The following is a 24,484-nucleotide window of genomic DNA, read 5'->3' on the forward strand; positions in this document are numbered from 1 at the left end:
TTTGCTGGCGTTGGATTCGATCACCAGATCTGGGGCGGAACCGAAAATCGTTCAGCCGTTAAAGGCCTCCATGTGGTCCAACTATCATTGAATCTTGGCCTCTGCTTCGGCCGACAGGGAGACCCTGTGAGAGTATGGATACCCTTTGCGGAAGAAGTACGCCTTGAGGTGCTGAAGGGCCCTGTAGTGAAGCAGGCCAGGGAGAATGGCCTGTATTGACGCTGGCAGGAGGCTCACCACCCGGGTCAGCTTGCAGAGAGACACGTGCTGTTTGGAGAGGACACATCGTAACTTGTGACAGATTTTGATGACCTTCCTGGAGGGAAGACTGAGGGTAGAGGCCGTGGAGTAGATTATGAACCCCAAGAAGGTAACTGACTGGGCTGGCTGTAACAGAGATTTGCCCTCTTTGATCACAAAGCTGAGGTCTTGAAGGAGAGACACTGCCATCCGAAGCTGAGCAGTCAGCTGACAGGGGCAGGCAGCCATCAGGAGAAGATTTTTTAAATATATGATCATCCTGACCCCCAGAGCTCTCAAAACTCCACCACCGGTTTGAGCACATTGGTGAAGCACCAGGGTGCGAGGGAAGGCCGAACTGAGGAGCTGTAAACTCGTAAATGAGGTGATGCCAGGCAAACAGAAGAAATCACCTGTGAGCGGGAAACATCGGGATCACCAAATAGGTCTCCTTGAGGTCTAAGCGGACCAACCAATCGTGGGGGCGAAGAATGTCCTGAAGGAGATGAATTTCTTCCATTTTGAAATGGCTATAAACTAGCCATTCGTAGAATTCGCTTAAATTTATGACTGGCCTCTTGCCGCCATCTGTCTTGTCCATCAGGAAAATATTGCTTAAAAACCCACTGGGATAGGGAGATAGCACCCTTGCAGAGGAGGGATGCGACTTCCTCGTCCACAAGGGCCGCGTCTTGCGCAGAAAACTGAATGGGCCAGGGTTTGGATCTCTGACCTGGGTGCCCCACGAACTCTATGTGAAACCTTTGCACTGATGGAGAACCCATGCATTGTGTGTTAGAGCCTGTTAACAACTTGCTAGTCGCCCCCCTATTTTTAATGGTGAAGAAGAGTGAACACTCACCGGTGTTTGAGGCGGCGGATCCTTCTCTAAATCCTTTTCCTTTGCCGCTGTGTCCTCTAGTGGGATTAAAGTTCCCTAAACGGACTGGTCCTGGTACTGACCGAAGCCTCTTTGGTTACCCTGATGGGGTTGTCGACCGGCGGAGGGCCCCTCCCTCGGCCGGCACCATGAAAAACACAGGGGAAAACCTTTTTTTTATCTTGAACTGAGCCCTGTCCAGTGACTTGAAGGTAATAGCGAATTTGCAGAGCTCCTTCACAAACGGCTCGCCAAACAAACCTACTTGGGCAATGGCACCCGCCTCTGACTCCGCCAGGTCCCCTTGTTTTGAGTCCATTTTTATAAGGCGGGACCGGCAACGCTCGGTTGAGAGGGCACAATTCGCATTGACCAAAAATATAACCACCATCTGCGCCTAGCCGGATAGGGCTTCTGGGGAAATAATGGCACCAGACTCTTTGGCCTCCTCGGCCATATCAAGGATCCAAGGGCATCCAGGAGCTTGTCCTGGATCTATTGATCCCCTTTTTGGAATCCCTGATAAACTTCTGGAGGAAGGTGAACATGCAGGGGTCCATTTTTAGGGTAAGGGCCACCTTCCCCTCTAAAGAAGGGCGGGGACACTCAGCCCGTAAGCAGCTGCGAGCCTCTTTCTTAGAGGACGACGGATGAGTTCCACCACATATGCAGCAACCTTATCCACCGGGACTCACTCCGAGGAGTGAGGAAGGATAATATTGTTCGGGTCGAGCATATCAGAAGTGTTTTGGGAAGGGCAGGAAGGGAGCCAAGGGCTTGAAGGACCGGGAACCCATCAGGAATTGCATGAAGAGATCGGTACCGTTAGATAGGCATCTTTAAGGTCCAGGTGGAAAATCCATTTGGACACCTGGAGAAGATCCAGCAAGAGCTGGATACCCTCCATTTTGAAATGACGTTCGAGTAACCAAGTGTTGAACTGAGGTTGATGACTGGGGGCTGCCCGCCATCTCTTTTCTCACTAGGAAAAGATTGCATGGGTGAAACGTCTATCTCAATATTGCTCCTTTCTGTAACAGGTTGTCTATCTCTTGTCACCAACGCCATTTGCTCGGTGGGAAGGTCAAAGGAGTGGGAGGGTGGGGTTGGAATGGAGTCCCATAAAACTCAATGTGGAAGCCTCCAACCGTCTGGATTATCCATACATCTGAGGATAGCTTTTCCCAATTCGTCTGGTGGCTGTTTGAAAAGGGAGCCCCCCCTTATCTCGATTGCGGCAAAAACACTGGGTGTAAATATTCTGTTGGTGGAGGATTGCGCTTTTGTCAAATGTGTTCACAAATTACCCTATTTCCCTGATAAAAGGGACCCCAAACCGGTTTTCTTGGGCTACTGTCCCTGCCTATGATTTGGAAAGCTCCACCAACTTGGGAACCATCTTTTAGTAGTGATCTATGCCGCTCGTCATTTCTTGTTCGCCAGGAAGAGGTTGGGCCTCTGAGCCCAGCTGGATAGTACTTCCGGGGATATGAGGGAGCCTGTGGCTTTGGTATCCTTTGCCATATCCATGATTTTAGTTAGAGGCCCGCAATGTCCAGGAGCTTATCCTGGCTACACTGCCAAGAACTGTTGATGCCATTTTTGGGGTTGTGGACACATTTGGCAAAGAAAGTGTCCGTTTTGGGGTTTATTTCTGGTGTGGTAGCCACCTTCCCTTCCAAGGAGGCCTGGGGGCATTATGCCTTAAGACATCCCCTCCCTTCTTTATCCAGGTGCTTCCTCAACGGCTGACCATGTAGGCCGCAACCTTGGGTGCGGGGCTCCAGTCCGCGGATCACTGGTGTAAGAGATCGTCAGGGTCCAGCAAATCCCCCTGCGAAGGGAGGCTGGTGTCTGTAGGTTGGTCTGACCTGACCAGGGGGTTGGGCGTCTGGCACAACTGTCTAGAACCATCCCCATCTAATGTGTTGGGAGACTCAACCCCATCCCCTTGGTCTGCCTGGAGGTGTGGGTGTAGATCTAGCCCTGAGGGGCCTGGTGTATGAGGCTCTAGTATGGGCTGGGCATCTAGAAAAGCCTTCTTGATGCTCGCAAAAGCGGCGAGATCGACTCCGGGGTCGTCCGTACGCTTGTATTTCTCTAGGTTCTGGGGTTGACTTAAATTTGGTGTAGCCAGTTGACTTAGAGGAAGGGGGGGGCTAGAGTCCCTTTGGTATCTTCCCTCGTTCTGAGGGGTTTTTGGCGCTGCACCTGGAGTGCCAATAGTCTCTTCTACAGGTGGGCTTCTACCTGAGACACAGCCCTGGGGATGGACGCATCCATTACCTTACAGAACTGGTCATTATCGGGAGGTAGGTAACCTCTTCCTCCGCCATGTATTCCCCAGTTTCTTCATAGCCCATAATGGCAATATGGGTAAGGGTGAAGACCTCCCACTAGAAATATGAGGGATATCAATGGGAAGAGTGCCAATTATAATGTAGTGGGACTGCCCCTTGATAATCTAAGGGGGTTAACTAGACGCCTGGGGTGTCCCTGAGCGGAGTCAGTCTTACCCCGTAGGGTGTGCTCCCTTCAGATGCCGGCTCGCGTCTGTTATTAATAGCCTCTGTGCTTGATGAGCGGTGTTTAAAACCGACTCGCGTGCGCTTGGGGCTATTAATAGCCCGCTCGATCGAGTGATAATGACCAATCTTCCCCCATGTACATTTGCCGCAGCCGGAACGCTTCTCTGAAGTCAGCCAGTGAAATGGACATGTTTCAGCTGTGGGGGAGTTTGGGACGCACTGCATGGGTATTTCCTCAGCAAGGGCCCTCTGGCAGTTGGAAGACCACACTGCTCTTTAGGCAAGCCAATAAAGACTGTGTCTGTGTAGAAGCGGACAGCTCCTGCGGCGCTGAAAGCTAGTGTTGCTTAAACACGTTGAGAACACGTGAGACAAATTATTCATCACATATGAACAGAGAATCTAACAAATATGAGAAAGCACTTATCTGTATTGTTGCTGGAGCAGCGAAGAAAGAGGGTGATCGACAAGCTTCACAGGATGTTATACAATCGAATGTGCCATGATTGAATGAACTTTGTTTTGATTTTTCCCTACTGTTCATTGGAAATGTAGTTTCTTTATGAAATATCAAATTCTTGAAATGGCTGCTGTAGTTTCAAAATGTAATTAAAGTAAAGAAAGTAAAGCCTAATCCTCGCCTCCGGGTCCTGACATAGAATTATTTCAGCCCCACATCTTTCCTCCCATCCCTTTTGATTGTAACTGGTTGAGACTGGAGTTTCCTGCTCCTCTGTCTGTACTTAACGTTCTAGTGAAGAGATTCACAATGTGGTAGCTTCCTATCATCCCTAAAAATTTACTTAATTTTAAGGTTGGTCCACCTGGAAATGTTGAGTACAGCCACAAAGATTCTCTCCTCGCATGCTTCAACGAAATGAGTCGTAATATTGTGGTCAGTTTACTAGAGTAAGCTTTTACTGATTATTTGTTATTATTCACTCAAGTCAAAAATATTACTCATGTGGGAAAAAAATAGATCAGTTTGAGCATTCAGTTCCAGGCCTTATGTCCATATGTAGGCAACTGTTCTGGCCCAGCAGATTCTTGCCTATTTGTTTGACATTTTGTAATTGCCAACCACTAGGCATTCACCCTTCTACAACCTTGCTTTTATTTTCTCATTGTGACAAAAATAAAAGAAATTGCTCTTAAGTCACCAATTGTAATTGAAACACCTAATTTATTCCGAACAACCTAAACTTAAATGTTTTGTTTTTTTTGGTTTTATATACCGCGAACTAGACCAGAGACATCGGGTATCGGAGCGCTTTACATGAGCACCAGTTTCGCTACAGAAGACCACATTCATTTTTGTTAGGCACTGGAGATTAGGTGATTTGTCTCTAACAAAAGGGAGGGACCCAAACAAACCAAAGGGGTAGGGTACCAGAAGACAAATTGTCAATAAAGTTTTCCCCTTTGGGTGAACTTCTAAGCTAACCACAGTTTAGAACATACACATCAACAATCAATACAAAAAATCACAACTTAGGAGCAGCAAATGATATAACCGATACAGTCATACAAAAAATGTACATTTTATTTTGATATGTAAAAAACAAGGTTAAAAAACAATATATAATATATAATGGGACAGTACACAAGGAAAATGATTCCAATTTATAAGAGGGAAATACAATAGTTCTAAACACTTCGTTGAATCACACTCCAAATTATATAGTTAATCTCTTTAGAGGAGTTTCTTTGTCCAATGACTTTATGTATTTCCACCCAGCAATGCATCGACGCGTTTCGGTGATGGCAAATATTGATTCAGAGCCAAAAACCTTCCTCAGGATTAAAATAATAGTATCCCACTATAACCATGTATCTAGAATAAAAAATATATACAATATAAGATATGCATAATATACATTGCATGACTGATCAAAACAATACAAACACCATTTTACAAAATTCTGCTCCTACACATGCATACACTATATATTTCCTGACACACAATAATCAACTGCAAAACTTTTTTTCCCCTTTCCTCACTAACTGTTAAAATAACCACATGTTGATGTGCAAAAAACATTGTCACATAATTGCCAGTATAATCATAATGGGCGAAAAGATCTCACAACTGGTTAAGGGAGAACTCTAATGGCTAATATATCATTTAGCCCAGAAGAACAGGACATTAAGAGTGGCCATTTATGACATCACCCAGCAGTGTGACAGATATCACTCCTAAGTTCATACAATAGGATTTTTTATATATTTACCTTTTGGTTAAAAACAGAATCCATGAGGATGGTGCTGCTATGTTCAGCTACCTTCAGCTACTTTCAGGTGCCTAAAGGATCGAAGCAACATACATGCTTAACGATTAGAGCATTGCGAACTCCTTATTTATCTCATATTTCATTTTATAGAGTGTGAAGCTAATTCCATAGACTTTCACACTTCCCATATCAGCTGTTAACGTTTATGGCCATAAGTGGAGAATTCTCTCTTTTATTTAAGAGAAAGTGCCCAAGTGGTGCTCGTGTTCCCCACTATAATAACCAACACAAACCATGTACCCTCAGGAGGAGTAACTAAACGGCGGACATTTTATGTTTGATAATTACCTCTATATTTTTTAGCAGTGCGTGTAGACATTCACTGCACTATGTCATCCCCGTTGTATAAATTACGTCGTTTGGTCTACGACTGTTTCAATCCTTTCTGTAGCTAGACCGGAATCACAGGGCGTTCAGCATCTTTGCCGAGACTTGAACCCGGTTCCCCAGCTTCGAGGTCGACCACTCTAGCCATAAGGCTACATCCTCTCCCCATCCACTTCAATTGGTTGCTTGATTGGAAGACCCCAGGAAACGTTTGCAGGGCTAGAAACCATGTCCTGTGCCATACAGAGCAATGTTATCAGGATCAGATGGACCAGCAGAATCAATCATGAAAGGAAGAGAACACCTATTTTGCTCTGAGCACCAATACTGGTGTAGAACATATACTATCCTCGTCGCTGTATCTGTTCTCCAGTAAAAGGCCTTTAATGACTATTGAGTGTTGAGAGGAATACAGATGCTTGCACCTTTTCACCGCTTTGCAAGAATTATAAAAAGAATTCTGGGGTTTGACGCACAAACAAGATATTATGCCTTAATGGAGATCTTGTGGTTCAGGCAGTAGCACCGAAAGTCTTGACAAACTGGACTGGATTTTGGATCCTGCTCTCCCAACATGGCTACATTTTTGTTCCTGAAAATGCGAACCTATTCCCAGGCAAGTGCCTCATTGGAAAAGATATGATGAGGAGTTCAAAGCTACTGTTATGCAAATCAAAGATTTCCTGAAATTTACTTCACTACCCCAACCATATATGGCTTTGTTTTTCTGAATTTTATGATGTATGAATGAGCATGCATTTGAAATCAGATATGACTTGTACTTAAAAAATAAACATTTTCCTGAATAATTATAGAGACTTGTGCAGTAGCACCACTAAACATAATCTATATTTTAGTTGCAACTAGGAGATAAAAAAACAGATGGAAAAAAATACATACACGTATGTCGTGAGATACTGTTTGCAGCAATGGGATATTTTATTGACCCTTTTAAAACAAAGTTGAAATATTCATATCAATTTCTATTTGCTATTGAACTGTCCTTTCCTGAATACAAAATAATAGGGTATGTTGGAATTCTTGTATTAATGTAGAAATGTGCACTCTTTGTGTATTTAGGAAATTGTAAGATAGTAAGTGCTAATTTTGAAAAATGGAAATATAAAATGGAACACAGAGCAGACAATCTGTACTTAAAAACATTTTTTCAAGCTGTCAACTAAATAGGAAATTATTTTGACAACAAACTTTGTCCTCTGTAACAAACCAAAACTTACTATATAAACACCAAAGTATGAAAATTGGACAGTACCGAGATCCTAACCAGATATTTTGACTAGGTTTAGCGACAAACTGCAAAAAAGAAACCTTTCTCATACACTTTTGAGGTATGTAGCCTAACTCAGTTTCCAACATGATTCCCCTTTATTATAACCACATATAAATTAAATCAAATTATGTTCCTTGCCATTATTCTTTTATGTCACTCTCCTCCAGGCCTTCATTTGTAGTTGATGTACACACCACTGGACTCTGCCAATTCAATTGATTGGAACCTTTCTGTAGAATTCATGGCTGTGTTTACAGAGTTTTGAAATGCTGCTAAACAAACATTGCAAATGATTCCAGGTTATGAAATGTAAATTCACTTATAGCCCGTATGCACCGAGTGGTGAACTGCTTTTCACTGCCGAGCCTGGTATTGAATGTATGCAGCTTTATGAAGAGGCCACTACAAGAAAAAATGTCACTGCAGATATTTGAATTATTGTCCCCCTGTACTGTTTGTTGCCCGGATTTGTTTGCTTCCCTCGTTTTGTTTTTCATTATTGAAACGTATGGAGAGCAAACTTAGCTGTTTGCTGTTTAAGTCTAGCTGTCTTCAGGAGGGAAATTGGAAAAGTGGAAATTGTAGTTAATTATTACCTCTTCTTCCGCCTAGGATGTCTTTTCTAAGTTATTGGGTGGCTCCTGCAGGCAATAATTAAATGTTTTTTTTCTAAGTGTGTGGTGAACCTTAGCATGTATTAGAAGAATAGAAATAGAAATTGATCTCCAGGCGCATCATCCCACCAATTATCCTGCCCTCTCTTCCTTACTTGGTCTGCGGCTTACCTTTGCTTTTGCAGCACTTAGCATATGTTTCCAGTGCAATTTTTAGGTCTCCTATTGTTTTCAGTGCGTAACATATACTTACGGTTTTGATTCATCCCCTTGCTAATTATTGGATGACTGTTGTCTTTCTCGTGGCTTTCCTACCTACTCTTGTTTGTTCTACCCAGGAGCATTTCTGTCTCTGTGTTTTAATTGGATGAGGTGTATACTTCCATAGTACACTTCAGAGGACAGGTTTTGATTTTGTATTTAAACATACTATGGGAGTTCACATATTTCTATGCTGTTTCCCCTTTCATTTTTTACAGGATGCTCTCTTTTTTTAAAATGTATTTAATTAAAAAGTTTTGTATAACGCGAACAAGACCCATGGGTATCAGAGCGCTTTACATAGCATGAGTAGTAATGAGACACATCTTGTAAAGAAGAGTTAAACAAAAAGATATGGCATAACTTATGTGTACAAACCTCAAGATATCGAGAAACAAAAGCAAAAATACAGTAAACACAAACTATACAGTGTCTAAGATTAATTTAGTGAAATACAACTATCTCTATGTGATTTCCTGATAGCAGGAATATATTTAAGTGTTCTTCCCGATGTGTTCTATATTCTCTACAATCTATTACCAGGATTGGTATAGTACTGGACTAGGCAATCTTCCATAGTAATAGTGGATCTATACATCGGGTTAACAAGGTATGGTCCGTGACATGAGGTAGATTTGGTTTTCAGGATTTAAGTTCACTTGTCCTGCATCTTGTACTGTGATTTCCATCTTCTCCATCCCTGGAGTATATCCCTCGAGTATGACCTACTCCGCTGTTGTGATTCTTTTCACTTCTTATGAGTAAGTGTCTTGGACTTAACTCTGCCATTGTGTTAAAGAAGATCTAACTAGAGCTATGGGAGGAATTTGCTCATTAGAAATATTTTCGTTTCCCTCTTAAATGTTGCTGTGTTTATCTTTCTAATGTTTGGTGGAAGAGAGTTCCAGATTCTAGGGGTTGCTCCAGAGAACGCTCTATCATAAGTTCTCTTCTTCTGGAAAATGGGGGGTCTCAGTACCAGCTCCTTGGCACTCCTAGCAGGGCTATTTCCCTCAGATAATACTATTCTCTGGGCAAGATATCTTGAAGTGTTGTAGTGAAGCGCTTTGTGGGTGATGCATGCCATTTTTAGCTGAATTCTGGCATCGTACGGTAGCCAGTTTAACGCTTTTAGGTGTGGAGAGATCTAGTCGAACTTCCTTGAACCGGGGATAAGTCTTGCCGCTGTGTTGAGGCATGCTTTTTGCGGTGCTGTGGAGGTTTGTGATAGGCCTGCTAACGTAGTGCACCCATATTCAATCCTCGAAATGACAAATGATTGGACTGCCAGCTTGAGATCTGCTTTTGAAATAAAGGATTTCACCTTTCTAATGTAGTTCAGGTGAAAGCGGGCACTTTTTACCATTGCTTTGATATGTTCTTTCATATCTAGGTTCTCATCAAGAGTTATTCCTAGGGATTTAGCTGAGTCGACTAAGGTAAGAGTGCAGTTAAGCGCCGTGATAATTCTAGCCCATTCCTTAACTTCTGTGTGCTTCTTTGAGGGTGATATTAGAAGGAATTCTGTTTTTTGAGCTTTTAGTTATAGATGATTGATAGTTAACCATTGTAATGTCATTTCTAAGGCCTCATTCATTAACCAGATGTCTTCCAAAGCCGAGATCTTGAGGTATACCTGCGTGTCGTCCGCGTACATGTGAAAGGAAATTTTGGAGTATCGAAGAATTTCTGTGAGCGGTTCGATATACAAGTTGAACATTGATGGAGATAGTGTGGGTCCTTGAGGTACTCCAATCGTGTTAGGACATGATGTTGAAAGAGATTGATTGACTAAGAATCTTTGGGTTCTATCCTGAAGGAAGGATTCAAACCATTTCAGCACTGTACCTGATATTCCCATCCTGTCCTGGAGCCTGTTCAGTAATTTTACATGATTCACTGTGCCGAATACAGCTGATAGGTCTAGGAGGATGAGTAGACATCATCTATTTTGGTCTAAGGCTTGTAAAGCATCATCGACTATATGTAAAATCGCCGTTTCCGTGCTGTCGTGTTCTGAAGCCCGACTGGCATTCATCCAATAGAGAGAACTTGTCTATGTGTTGGCTGAGTTGATTTTGCACACATTTCTCTATTAGTTTGGCGAGTACCGGAATGTTAGTTACCGGTCGAAAGTTATTCGGATCTGCCGGGTCCGCCGTCGGTTTTTTGATAATGGGGACTACTTGACCGGTTTTTAGGCATCCTGGAAGTATCCCTTGTGATAGAGAGGCGTTAATAATTTTTGTCCATAAGGGAATCAGGGTCTGGCTGATTTGTTTCATGCATGCCGACGGGAGTGGATCACTATAGTGGTTATTAGGTTTGATATCTAGTAGCGTTTTGGCAATGTTGTTCTGGTCTAATAACTTGAAATAATCCCAATGGGCCTTGTTTTTTGCCCCACTCTCCTTAATTAAGGCGTTGGTAATGCTCGTTATAGGTTTTTGGATTTCTAAGTTATCCGCTGCACTCTTGAGCTCACTTTCCCACGTGTTGACTTTGTCTGTGAAGAAGGATGAGAATACTTCGCAATTTAGTTGTGTTTTTGTGAATACTTGAGTCGTTTTGACTGCCTTGTTGGATTGTTGTTTTAATATTTCGAAAAATTTACGAGGTCTTTTTTTGGCGGAATCCAATTCTGATCTGATAAATTCCTTTTTGGAGTTGAAGATCTTTTCGTTATACTCTTTCCTGGTTTCTCTGAGAGATTTCAGTACGGGAGAAGAAGGGTGTTGTCTCCATTTTCTTTCCGCCATTCTCAGTTTACGTCTTTCCTCATTAAGTGTCCCATTGAACCAAGGATTTTTAATCTTCTCTGTAACTCTTTTCTGTTTAAGAGGCATTGTGGAGTTAACTATATCAGTTATAGAAGTATAGTAGTGGTCCGTTAGATCATTTACGTTCTGTATGTTCTTTGGTGGGTGTAGGTCCTTTTCACAGCTTTTTAATAAAAGTTCAATGTTGGAATCTTTAGTGTCCCTCATCCACTTTTTAATTATATTAGGTTGTGTGTGTTTGTTCTTTTTCCATGTGGGAATCATGAATGTTATGACATGGTGGTCTGACCAGTCGCATATTACTAGACCTTAAATGTTCTTGTTTTTTTTAATTATCCAGTCCAACGTAGCTCCTTTCGAGTTAGTTGGCTGTGTACATGCTTGCAAAAGATTGAGCTCAGCTAGGAAAACTTTAAAAGCGTTTATTTGTTTGTCATTGTTGTTGTTCCTCTGTAGATTAAGGTAACCTAAGAATATATTGTTTGCGTCGGTGTTATGATTTGCCGTGATGATCTTCATTAGTTGTTCTATCAACTGCATATTGTTACCAGGTGGGTGATAAATTGCATGCAGGTTGCATACTTGGTTGTTGTCCGATCTTATATTGATACCTAGATATTCGCACTCTTTGAGCGGTTCTGAATGTATTTGGCCGATTTCTATATCAGAGCGATGTATGCAGACTATGCCACCCCCTTTCTTTTCTCATCTATCCAGTCTCACAATGTTGTATTGAGGGGGCACTAGTAGGTCCAGAACTGGAGATGATGATTCTGATAGCCATGATTCAGTGAGGATTGTCACGTCAATTTCTTCGCTAATGATGTCAGCTCAATCTGATGCATGTTTAGCTGCGGACCTGCTGTTGCTCAGAAGGCATTTCAACAATTTTTCCGCTTGGTTTGGGGTCAAGGTTTGCGGTTCTGAGAATATCTGAACTTGTAAGTTATTAATGTTGGGTTTCCTATCATTCTGTCTAGACATTCTATTGACATTGATCTGGACTGTTCCGATTTCCTCTCCTCTACTGCGTTCTGATATCTCATAATCCCGGAGTAAGGATAAGGTTTCTTCTTCCGTTAAGTCTTTAGGTTTCCTATCTGGTCGATCTTCAAATTTTCTCATGGTCTGAGGAGATGTGTTTGTTGTGTTCCCTCACCATTTGTTTTCCCTTTTTTTTAGATCTGTTTTTTTCATTGAGATTCTTGTCATTTTGAGATTACTTTGGTTGTCTGTTCCACCAATATTAGTCTTGTTGGATGCTCTATCCCGATTTTGTGTACTTACTATCCTGTTTGGGTGAGATAACTTTCTAGTAGTACGAGATGTTCTTTGTGAAGTTATTTGCACTGGAGTAGAGTGGGGTATAGCTGTGGTGGGGTTTTTTGTATCTGGGCTTTCCCGAGTTTCAGAGAGAGGCCTAATCGACGGAGATGATCCTTGAATGAGGCGGGATGTTGCATCTTCCTTTTGATCTTCTTTGTTGTTATTCAAATATTTCGTAGCAATTTCCGCTATCTCTGCTTCATTTTTGGGCGATGTGCTTCTTAATCGGCTTCTGTCTCTTACTTACGTAGACTGTTGTGTATTCTGCGATTCTCTGATTATTATATTATCTGTAGACGTAGCGTTCCTGGTGTCCGGGGTGCCTTCTTGTTTTATGTGTTCCGATCTTTTGTTCTCCGTGTTCCATTTTAAAGTTGGGAATATGTTGTAAAATTTTTCTAAGTCGTTGTTAGAGGATTGTATTAGCACTATACCGTTCTTGTACATAGTTATGCTGAGGTCAGCTCTGCATCTTGGAGCTGACTTTGTCATGATTTTTGTGCCATGTGGAATATTGGTAATGGATATTACGTTTAGTAATGACATAGCGCCATTTAGCCATTACCATTCTTCTTATAAAGAATATCATGTCATTCACTTTAATGCCTCTAACTATGTTGGACGTGGGGTCAGATATCAGTGTGTCTGGGTTTCTCCTCAGTAGGTTATGCTTTAATTTTTTTGCTGCATTTTTGGATATTTTGGTAGGCTATCTTACGATGTGGGAGTTCATGCTTACTGGTTCTAAGCAGTTGTCCGCCATGGTAGTTGAATGGACGAGTGTGTTATCAATATAATGTTGTATTATACTGACCGTGTTGAAAGTTCCGGTAATCTTTTAGATAGGCCAGATTTTCGTTTTCTTATTTGATTACCTTCTGTTTAGCCAGATCAGAGATCGGAACTCTTAGTTTTATCAGTATTTTATTACAGTAAAATTCCAAATATTTTCAGGAATATTTCAAGAATATTTCAAGATGGCCACGGTTTTTTTTCTTTTCTTCAGCCATTGCTGTGATCTGATTTCCTTTCTCTAGCTCACTTGCTGCATAGTCCTTTCCCTTGTTGTTATCCGATGCTATATAGTAGTCCTTTCTCAATCTTTCTTGTGGAGTAGTCCTCTTTCCCTTACTACTCCCCTGTGTTACTGTGTTATTTACTGGTCTCTGATGATCATGATTGGACGTCCTCAGCGGCCGCCATTTTAAGGTCAGGCAAACCGGGTCCAGACTCCTTTTCACAACCAAACACCCGCTCTTTAATAGGAAACCGATTCCATGATTGGTGGCTGTGCATCTTGAGGCCTGTGTTCACTTGCCAGTGCCAGTAAGCAGTGACAGAGCCAGTAAGGAGAGGACCTATTGCCTTTCCTCGTTTATTTTCCCAGTGCTGTAACTTGTACCATTCTGCTGCGACTGGGCAGTTTCTCCTCTGCCTTTTCGATCATTCTCCTGCAGTTGTTGTTTTCCACTTTCTTTGAGAGTGGATGCAGCAGTTATTGAACTGTCCGCCACACTCACCTGGGAGGTCGTCCTCCTGATCACCACCGCAGCCACAGCGCTGACCAGCAGCAAGACACACCAGGCTCCCTGCTGCCTGCCGCCTCGGGGAAATCGCGGCGAGGCAGCACACCGGGGACTACATCCCCCAGCAATCTTAGCGCCAAGGAGGCGCGTTTCCTGTCCCGCCCCCGGAGGTGCGCTTAAGGACAGCGCGAGCCCCGGGGGAGCGGGGGACTTTGGCCACACTCACCTGGGAGGTCGTCCTCCTGATCACCACCGCAGCCACAGCGCTGACCAGCAGCAAGACGCACCAGGCTCCCTGCTGCCTGCCGCCTCGGGGAAATCGCAGCGAGGCAGCACATCGGGGACTACATCCCCCAGCAATCTTAGCGCCAAGGAGGCGTGTTTCCTGTCCCGCCCCCGGAGGTGCGCTTAAGGACAGCGCGAGCCCCGGGGGAGCGGGGGACTTTGGCCACACTCACCTGGGAGGTCGTCCTCCTGATCACCACCGCAGCCACAGCGCTGACCAGCAGCAAGACACACCAGGCTCCCTGCTGCCTGCCGCCTCGGGGAAATCGCGGCGAGGCAGCACATCGGGGACTACATCCCCCAGCAATCTTAGCGCCAAGGAGGCGTGTTTCCTGTCCCGCCCCCGGAGGTGCGCTTAAGGACAGCGCGAGCCCCCGCGTCGCGGGATCGCGCGCGGGTCGGCGCCCGGGGCTAAGCCCGGGCAAAGGGCGGGCCCTCTGTGGCCCTCAGAGGACCTGAGGAGGACGGGGCGGGCCACTCCACTTGGTCCTAACTTTAGAGGTACAGAGACATCATACCTTATACATATCTATGTTGAATTGTCCAGTGTCGCAATCGGGCCCTACGTAGTCCTCTCATGATGTCTATTTGGGAAGAGCTTAATGCCATGTGTGGCACTAACTATGTCCCTGATATATTAACCCCCCCCCAGAGTGGGTAAAGACACTGATCTCATAAACTGTACCACCCAGGCTGTACCTGTATCCCCTGATTTAATCCTGTTTAACAACGAGGAAACTCCATTAAATGTCGATCTAATGTGTATTAGCTCCTCATCCTTCCCTGCCAATCCAATTGTATTAACGCCACATAAAGCAGGTACTACATTAAATAATCCTATTCCCCCCCCTTCAATCGACCCTATTGGCCCAATTTGAGCAATTGTTGAATGCTGCATTGTTACCCCTGGTCACTAAAATTAAGGAGTTGGGAGACAGGTTGACCAGTGTTGAACAAATAGTAAAAAGGACTTACCCACCAACTGTAAATTCTGCTGTTTCCCCACGTTCCACGCTCTGTACAAACCCTGACAAGCCTATTTCCATTGAACACAGGAAAGCACGAACAATTGATCCTGCCCTGAGCATACCCTTCCCAAGGGGACGTAATAACACTCTTAAGCCTACTAGTGCCCCTTATAACGCCTCTAGATATCCTCAGGCAAGAAGGCATAGAATTAATTTACCCCCTGATGCTGCCCCCTACGTGTCCGTTCTTTCCGGGGTGCCTGAACTTGGTCAGGGCAATCACGAAACAAGCGAGGATCTGCTAAATAAGACCATCTTTTGGCTTAACAACAACAGACCGCTGCCGCCCGCCTTAGATGGCGGAATTTTGAGCGTCAGGAGGGTGGGGTGGTTAGGCAGATTGCCTAAAGACATTCCGGGAGACCTGATATTAATCAGATTTAAACACAGGAACATTGTCCCCTATTTAAGACTTTCTCAACCAAATCCCGGAGATGGCCCTATTTCTACTTGGGACTTGTTTGATTTTTACCCGGGCCCCAGAGTAATGAACAATAACACTTGGTGAAAGGGGACTCTGGCTACCACGTGTTTATTACTCTTATGCACAGGCATGTAAAATGGAAAAAGACCAATATGTTCTTAATAATTGTATATATGTATCTTGTCGTACATGCTATGTCATTTTTCTTTAACGTAAAAATGCTGTTTCTTCTTTCATTAGAATTTTGTCTCTAGCTATGAAAAGTTTTTTGATTTCCTTGACCCCTTTTCTCTTTTTTAAATAATGCCGTTTTTATTTTTATTGTGATTTTATGGTTGATTAATTCAAATGTCTATTTAAAAATTGTCTGTTTACTTTTATGGTTTCTACATGAAATCGAAATAAAGTTTTGAAACGTAGAACTGTCCGCATATTGCTTTTGGCAATATTTCCTACAATTGCTGTATTTGTAGCGCTGATATATTTCTTTTGGTAGTTCAGGATGATCTAACCATGTATGTAGGTGATAACAAGCTTTATTTAATTGAATTGAAGCACTATCCCAGTCCTGTATGTTGAGCTCTTGGTGAGGGTATTTGCAGTAGGATTTACCAGCTTATGGTTTTCGGGTATTTCCACTGGTACTCTCCAATAATTCCAGATTATTTTGTTATAGATTCATATGCATAATCTACCACTCAGTGTTTGGTTCAGAAAATTGTTGACGTTTCTCCCAAAAACGTTTGGAAGTTATAGTTATCAAGAGTGGCAATGTTTGAGGTTCCCGTATGGTATTGACCAGAACTTAACAAGGCGTCCGATTGAAGCCTTAATTAGGTTACTTTTTTCTGCCTTCAGTTTTGGTTACCAGTGTGAGAGTGGGAAAACAGATATAAACAAGGAGTTTCAATGCAATAGGTCTCTCATTTTGCATTATGGCCATTCCTTCCATTTTAAAAATTTCCGAGTTATGGCAGGCAAGGCAGATGCATCTTTTTTGGGACGTTTGTTTCAGGCAATACTGCATGATATCCCCCAAGGCTATGAATATTTCCTATTTAAGTTTGGAGACCCCAGATTTTATAAAAAGGTCAGACTAAAGGTTTTAGTTACGGCTCTGAAGAATTGGGTTTTCTTCAGGAAAAAACTACAAATTCCATACTATGCTCCTCAGGCCCCAATATGGGACTCTCCAGGGACCCCAGAATGTCTTAGAGACCAACTGTCAACCACTCTCAAATTAGCAGGGCTAATGCAGTGGAGAGATCTACAAAACGACCAACAGCTATTGGGGTGGGATTCCCTCTTCATGTTGACTGGAGGAACCCTTACAAGATTTAAATATTACCAGCTGTCAAGCTGGTTGTTAGACGGGGACCCGGAGGGTCGGCCGAGGACAGGGGGAGAGGCCTCCGGTGAGGGCCGTCTCCAGCGATCGTACAGACGAGTAACTTCCCCCCCACAGATGGACACCACACAAGGATGAGGTCAACACTCTTTATATACGATTCTTGAAGCAAGGTTATCAGCGATACAGTGAGGTCGGGACACGAGGGTCCTCTCAATTCTAGTCTCTGAAGGGGAAAGGGTAGCGGGACAGTCTTGGTACCGGTCCGGTACGTGGGTGGCAAGATGGGTAGCTCACAATCCTCGAGCTCGGACCTCTGGAAGGTCGGGCCGCGGCAGCGCCAGCAGGCTAGGATGATAAGTCTCGTTTGAGAAGGGCCGCGGCAGCGCCAGCAGGCAGGAACGATGGTTCACAAGGATGGGCCGCGGCAGCGCCAGCAGGTCCCGACGAAGGTGTAGGTTGCAGAGGGCCGCGGCAGAGCCAGCAGGCAGGAACGATGGTTCACAAGGATGGGCCGCGGCAGCGCCAGCAGGTCCCGACGAAGGTGTAGGTTGCAGAGGGCCGCGGCAGCGCCAGCAGGCAGGAATGATGGTTCACAATGCAGGGCTGCGGCAGCGCCAGCAGTCCGTCAAGGATGAGTTCTTCAAGGTGTCTCTCGACTCCAGGATACAACTACCTTCCTGCTCTGGAGCTGCCCCAGTTATAGGTCTGGTCTCCTTTGATGTCCGGACCCTCGCGCTTGGAGGTCGGGAGGTCCGGGATGAGGGAGTCCAGACACCCAGCAGGGGGGTGGAGCCAGCGCCCGGGGAGGCTGGGGGCGATCGGCACCTGGCGGGGGAGAGCCATTGACACTCCTCTCTCCCATTGACCTGCCATGTGGTCTCTTCACCTCCTGGGTGGATGGTGGTGCCTCGATGTCGGGGCCTGGCCAGGCCCAGGGTTGGGGTCGAGCTGAGGCCACGCGGCCTCGTGTTGCAGTGTCCAAGATGGCGGCTGGGCCGGGGCAATGCTGCTGATGGAGGCCCAGGCCAGCCGATGTCGGGGTGTTCGGGAGCAGGCGTCCCGTTGGGGACGGGTTGCGGGTTGCTTCTGTGGGTTGCCGGGGTGGTTCTTCTGGGGACACCGTGAGAGCCGGTGTTCGGGCCTTACTATGCGGGGAGGGAGCGGCCCCTTCACGAGGCCTGTCCAACACTGGTGGTCTACTGAAATATTGGATTGTGCATCTAACCCGAAATTTGATTTTCTAAATAGAAAGGGGCATTGGGATAAAGAGCTCTCTTTCTGGTATGAGGCATTGATGGAAAAAGAGGGAGTTACTGATTTGGAACTTCATAATCTCTGGGAAAATGTTGAGGGATTGGATAGTAACAAACTGGTAGACCTGTGGGGGGGATTCTTTTAGTCTGGTGAATGGAATAGTAAAGCCAGCTCCTCTTAAACGAAACCATCTGTTCACACTGTACAGGGTGTATTTTTTCCCAAAAAGATTGACAAGGATCACAAACCTGCAACATAGCTGCCCACGGTGCAAATCTTTAGAGGCAGATGACTTACATATGTTTGAATGTCCTAGTCTCAACCTGTTTTGGAAAAAAATCGAGGGTTTTTTGGTGGATGTATTAGGAACACAGATTGTGGTGTCACCGGTAATGATCCTGTTCGGTCTAGAGGCGGATTACCACCTTGATAATCTGCAGACTAAATTTATTTTCTACGTGATGTTATTGGCAAGACGAGAAATATGTAAAGTATGGAAATCTGAAGATGCTCCCACTTTTTCTGAATGCTTAAGGTATATTATATATATTAGTGAGTCTGATATAGCATGTGATAATTCCTCAGAGTTCAAGATCTGGGAGCTCCTTGTGGCATGGCGGAACAGATGAGAGTATTCCGATGATTTCACCTGGGTACTGTTGGTGCTTAGTTCTCAACCAATCCGGGGGCTGCCAAGTCGAGGTTGAGGTGGATAAAGCAAACAGTAAACACTAGAGGGGGGTATCTTTTCCGGCCTCCACTGGCATCAAATTCTGTGGTCGTAACATCGAGATGTCAGGGGGGGGGGGAGAGGATCACCGTCTAGAGCACCCAAAAAATTGGTATATGAGGAATACAAAAAAAAAAATGCAATAGGTCTCGCATTAGGAAAGTGTGAGCTAATGGCCGGGTAGGCCGGGTATTTCAGGTCTCGGAGAGTGCCATTCAATCAAAACCCTGGCCCCTCAACTGTGGGGTCCCACAGGGCTCCTCACTGAGCCCAACCCTTTTTAATATTCATATGGAGCCTTTAGCAGAGATAGTGCGCCCTTTTGGTATTGAAATTATCACTACGCAGACGATACCCTACTGGTGGTAGCACTTAACCATCCCGAGGGCACATCGAGCACTCTGGGCAGCTGCCTGGAAGCAATATGCGAGTGGATGGCACTCTCAGACTTGAAACTAAATGGGGACAAAACAGAACTGATGTTCCTGGGAAAGTCCCCATCCCCAAGAGACTGGCCGACCTATATGGGCACTCCACCTGAATCCAAAGACAAGATCAAAAGTCTAAGAGTATGGCTAAACAACACCCTAGGTTTCAATCAGCAAGCCACCAAACTTTCTGCTACCTGCTTCGGCCTAATGAGGATGCTGAGGAAAATACTGCCTCTCCTCCTTTTTCAGGCACGGAAGATCATGGTTCAGGCTATTACCCGGTCCCGTCTCGACTACGGAAACACCCTGTATTTGGGAGCCCCAATAAGTTCCATCAATAAACTGCAGGTCACCCAGAACTCAGCTGCTCGACTATTGCTCAGACTACCGCGGAGACAATCGGGGTCAGCCGCCTTGAGGAAATGCCATTGGCTGCCCATACAAGCCAGGATCAAATTCAAGGCGATGTGCATAGCCCATACAGCTATGTGGCAGAAAGGCCCTGCAATGATCTGTTCCCTAGTCACCCCATACCATCCCCCGAGATCGCTTCGCTCTAGCGCATCCTTCTTGGCATCAACTAGGAAAGTTAAACGAGCTAGATGGGGGGCCTTCTTTCTCCAGCAACACTGCCAACGACTGGAACTCCCTGCCCCCCACCCTACGGAGCGAACCAGATCTACTCAAGTTTCGCAAATGGCTCAAAACTTTCCTCTTTCAGTAATTCTTAGCTGCCCACCCGTTGTGAGAAGTTGGCCTGATATATAATGTTCACTATTCTAGTGAGCACTTTGTATCAGTCCAAACAACCCTTATTGATGATTGGTTGTAAGTCAACCGATAGACCAGCTATCCTAGTAGCATGGACAAGAGCAGTCTTTAGGCTAGACTCTAGAGGGCGTGTTAAGCCAGCTGTTATACCATCACATATACCCCTTGAACACCAAGTGAAAGGACACCACACAAGTTGTTATGAAAATAAAAGGATATTTATTTAGAACACAACAACCCTGGACTCTTTGAGGACACGGTGCTGAGCACAATACAAAGCTCTTAGGAAAATACGCAAAGTTGCACAATTTACACAAATGCCCGAGGGGCACGAAAAACCATATACTCTAAAAGTGGAATGCGAAATTACTAGCAGGTAAGTACTACTCTGATAGGCTTTGGGATCGCTAGGACTTGACTACTGAACCTTCAGATTAATAGCAGGAGGCCTAGGGAGATCGGGTGCAGAGTGTGCACTCTCATGCGGGATGCGGAACAAAGTCTATGGGTGCTAGAATTTACAAAGTTAGTGTTATCGGACGAATCCGACTAGGTAGAGCTGAAACGAAAAAGGATCTGGACCCTTGGATAGTGAGGCTATGCTGGGGCACCGAAATGCCGAAGTTACCTAGCCCAGGGGCTCCGGGTGCATAGGTCTGGAAAGACGTCGGGAATCCTCGTTGCAGTCTATGGAGCCTGAAAGAAGAAGTTGCTGGCAGGCGACCAGTGAAGAGATTCGGATGGATCCAAGCCTAGATCGAAGATGGAAGACACCTGTAAGCAGAGGGGACCAAGTTCTGAATCACTAGCCAGTGATTAGATGGGCACCAGATGGAGGCACCTCGACCAGGTGAGTGGGCGACGCTGGGCTCTGCAGTCTCACGGACCAGGAGGCGTTGTCGGCGACCAGGATGGAGGTGCGAGCTATCCCACGATGGTATCTGCTGTCGACGTCGCTGGACCCAGGATTGGGGCAACAAGTCTTGGCAAATGCAAGCCCACGCGGTGGACTCAAAATGGCGTCTGGAGTGGACCAGGAGGGTCCGGGGTGCTCCTCTTTTGGAGGGGAGCAAGGGCCAGTCTGGAGCAACCAGACCAGTGGTGTTGATGTCGTCGTTCTTCGTCGGGAAGGCCACAAGCCAGCGGGCTAGTAGCCAGACAACGCGGTGAGCAGCAAAGAGCAGAAGGGCCCCACGCAGATCTGGTGGATGCTGGGGGGCTGGACTTCGGTGCTGGAGCTGCTCAGGGTTGGGGCTTCTCGGACCCCAAAGCACTCACTAGAGGATCCCTCGGCGGTCGTGCTGGGCAAGCGTTGTGCAGTCCTGAAGATGGCCGGTCCCTCGAGGTCTCGTCACACCCACGAATCTCAGCTGGGCTGATGATGCAGGTTGAGGTCAGAGGTGCCAGGGAAGCCGGTTCTCGTCGAGCTGGGCAGTCTTGATCCGGAGGAGAGACTTATAGCAGACCGCGATGCTTGGATGGTGCCTGCGGATGCAGGGTGACTACTCCTTAGTCACAAGGGAGAAATCTTGAGAAGAAGTCGAGAGTTCCTTTCGTAGAAAGTAGTTTCAGGATTCAAAGATGATCTAATTTGGAAGGGGGCCCGCTCCTATCTTCATACTAGTAAAAGGGGCTGGCACGCGACTAGGTCCTGCCCATGGGTGGGACCAGGAAGGGGGGTGGTTACACCCCTCTCCCATGCCGGACTTTCCCCAGCTCAGGGGCTGGTGCCCCTGGAACTGGTTCTAGCCGGCAGATGCATAGTGAGCACCGGGGTGCCACTTGCAGTCACCTTCCTCTAAAGCCCTGCCTACCCAGGATACACAAAACCCTGTCTGGGATGGTGCTAGCACCGCCCCTGACAGGAAACCCTTTGTCCAAGCCTCCCTCGCTGGAAGGACTCCCAGCAGCAGGAGGTCAGACTTGTGTCTGTGGTGGCAGCATCCATTTTGTGATGCTGAGGCTTGAGTTAACTTTAACCGGGGTTCACAGTTACATACATGTCTTTTCCTTCTAGAAGGGTGGAATGCTAACCCCGTCGCCAGAATTGGCGAGGGGTTAGTATTCCAATTCGTATGACACCTTACTCGACATGTTTTGATAAAGCGATACCAGAGTTAGCATATAACCGCGAGGATTATAATGCACTTAAGAGTATATGGTACGCTTTATCATGGAACAGCTATTAGGACTTGGTTCCGCAAGCTGCAAACGGGCTCAGCTCATGCCAGAGCACCATCTCACACGATTCCAAGCACTCTGCCTTCAGGATTGTCAAGGCCTGCCATAGGAGTGACTGATAGGAATACGGGTGTCCATTTTAGGGTTAGATGTAGGTATACTATATCTAAAGCAAAGGGTGATTACACCATCTTGCCCCAGCTGTCGTGCAGCCAGTTGTGTCAGATTTAGATGGCCAGCCAGGGGTGGCAAAATACATGCTGCAGCCCCTGGTAGGCCCTGGGTACACCTATGCCCGGAGTTACAGGGTCTGATAAGGTGGCCCAGTCCAATTAGATATGTACCTAAGGTACATGGAATCCATTTTACAGAGACAGCAGTAGGCCTGGGGTCCTGATTGGCAGGGTCCCAGGCCAACTAAGTCGGAAAACCAGCAAAACACCAGGCAAAAAGTTGGGGGCAACCATAGTCGGGTATCCACCTTCCTACACCCGTCCTCAGCGCTACGAGGCCTCCGGGTAGAAGTGCGCTTTACAAAACTCCATTTCATTTCATTGTTATTGTAAATGACACATTTGTTTAATATGTGTTGGCTTTGAAAATATATGTTCGAGGCATGTGGGCTGCTGAATTCATATCTGTGCATAGATCGCCGCCTAGTGTTGGGTCCGGATGATTGCACATTGTTGTCCTGGAAGAGTCTTCGAAGTATCACGAGATAGGTGGCTCCTCCCCTGGACTACAGTGCGCATGGGCATCCTCGGATCCAGATCCAGGGAGGCACACACTCCCCGCAGCTATCTCACCAAGCCCAGAGCATGTGGAAGTGGGCCATTCAGAGGAACATCTTCCTCATGGCGGAGCATCTCCCGGGAGTAGACATCCAGATGGCGGACGTGCTCAGCAGGCACAGTCATCAGATGCACGAGTGGGAAATCCACCCCTCGGTACTCCAGCCATACTTCCAGCAGTGGGGTCATCCAGAGATCGACCTCTTTGCCACAAAAGAGAACGCAAAATGCCGAAGCTTCGCCGCCAGGTTCCCACACCCGCAGTCTCAGGGCAATGCGATATGGATGAACTGGTCAGGCAGATTTGCGTACGCTTTTCCACCAGCCCCACTCATACCGCTGGTGGCGTGCAAACTGCGACAGCACTCAATGACGCTCATCCTGGTTGCTCCAACGTGGGCACGGCAGGCTTGGTACACCACGTTCCTGGAACTTTCAGTGGTGCCTCACCAATGGCTGCGCCTCACTCCCAGCCTCCTCACTCAGAGCCATGGAGACATGCAGCACCCAGATCCTCAACAATTGAGCCTAGCGATTTGGCTCCTGAGGTCATAGTTTGGCTACCTCAACTTGCCCCCTGAGTGTATGAACATCATCAAAGAGGCAAGGCGGCCTACGACCAGGGCGTGCTATGCAGCCAAATGGAAACGGTTTGTCATTTACTGTTCCAACAATGACATTAATCCGCTAGATGCATCCACGCAGAACATCATATGTTACCTACTGCATCTGTACCAATGCAACCTAGCGTATAGTTCCATCAGGATACATTTGGCTGCTATAGCTGCTTATCTTCAGAACAGACAGCGCCTTTCACTTTTCAGAGTGCCTGCCATCAAGGTCTTTTTGGAAGGCCTTAAAAGAGTGATCCCTCCCAGACACCCTCCTTCGCCTGTCTGGAATCTAAATATCGTTCTCACCAGGCTCATGGGACCCCCCTTTGAGCCTCCATTCTTGTGAGATACAGTTTCTTACTTGGAAAGTGGCCTTTCTAATAGCCATCACATCGCTGCGAAGAGTCAGCGAGCTTCAAGCCCTCACAATTCAAGAGCCCTACCTACAAATTCATGCTAATAGGGTGGTGCTCCACACCAACCCCAAGTTCATGCCAAAGGTAATCTCGCAGTTCCACATTAATCAAAACATCGAACTGCCAGTTTTCTTTCCAAACCCT

At 45.9% G+C, this 24,484-nt stretch overlaps 1 protein-coding gene across 2 annotated transcripts in view; it reads left to right on the forward strand.

The window, feature by feature from the left end:
• The window catches only part of LRRC1 (leucine rich repeat containing 1), a 517,165-nt gene that overhangs the window by 203,155 nt on the left and 289,526 nt on the right, over positions 1-24,484 (forward strand). The gene's annotated exons all lie outside the window — the stretch shown is intronic.

This window comes from Lissotriton vulgaris, chromosome 6 (genome assembly GCF_964263255.1).
Source record: "Lissotriton vulgaris chromosome 6, aLisVul1.2, whole genome shotgun sequence".
Classification (NCBI taxonomy): domain Eukaryota; kingdom Metazoa; phylum Chordata; class Amphibia; order Caudata; family Salamandridae; genus Lissotriton; species Lissotriton vulgaris.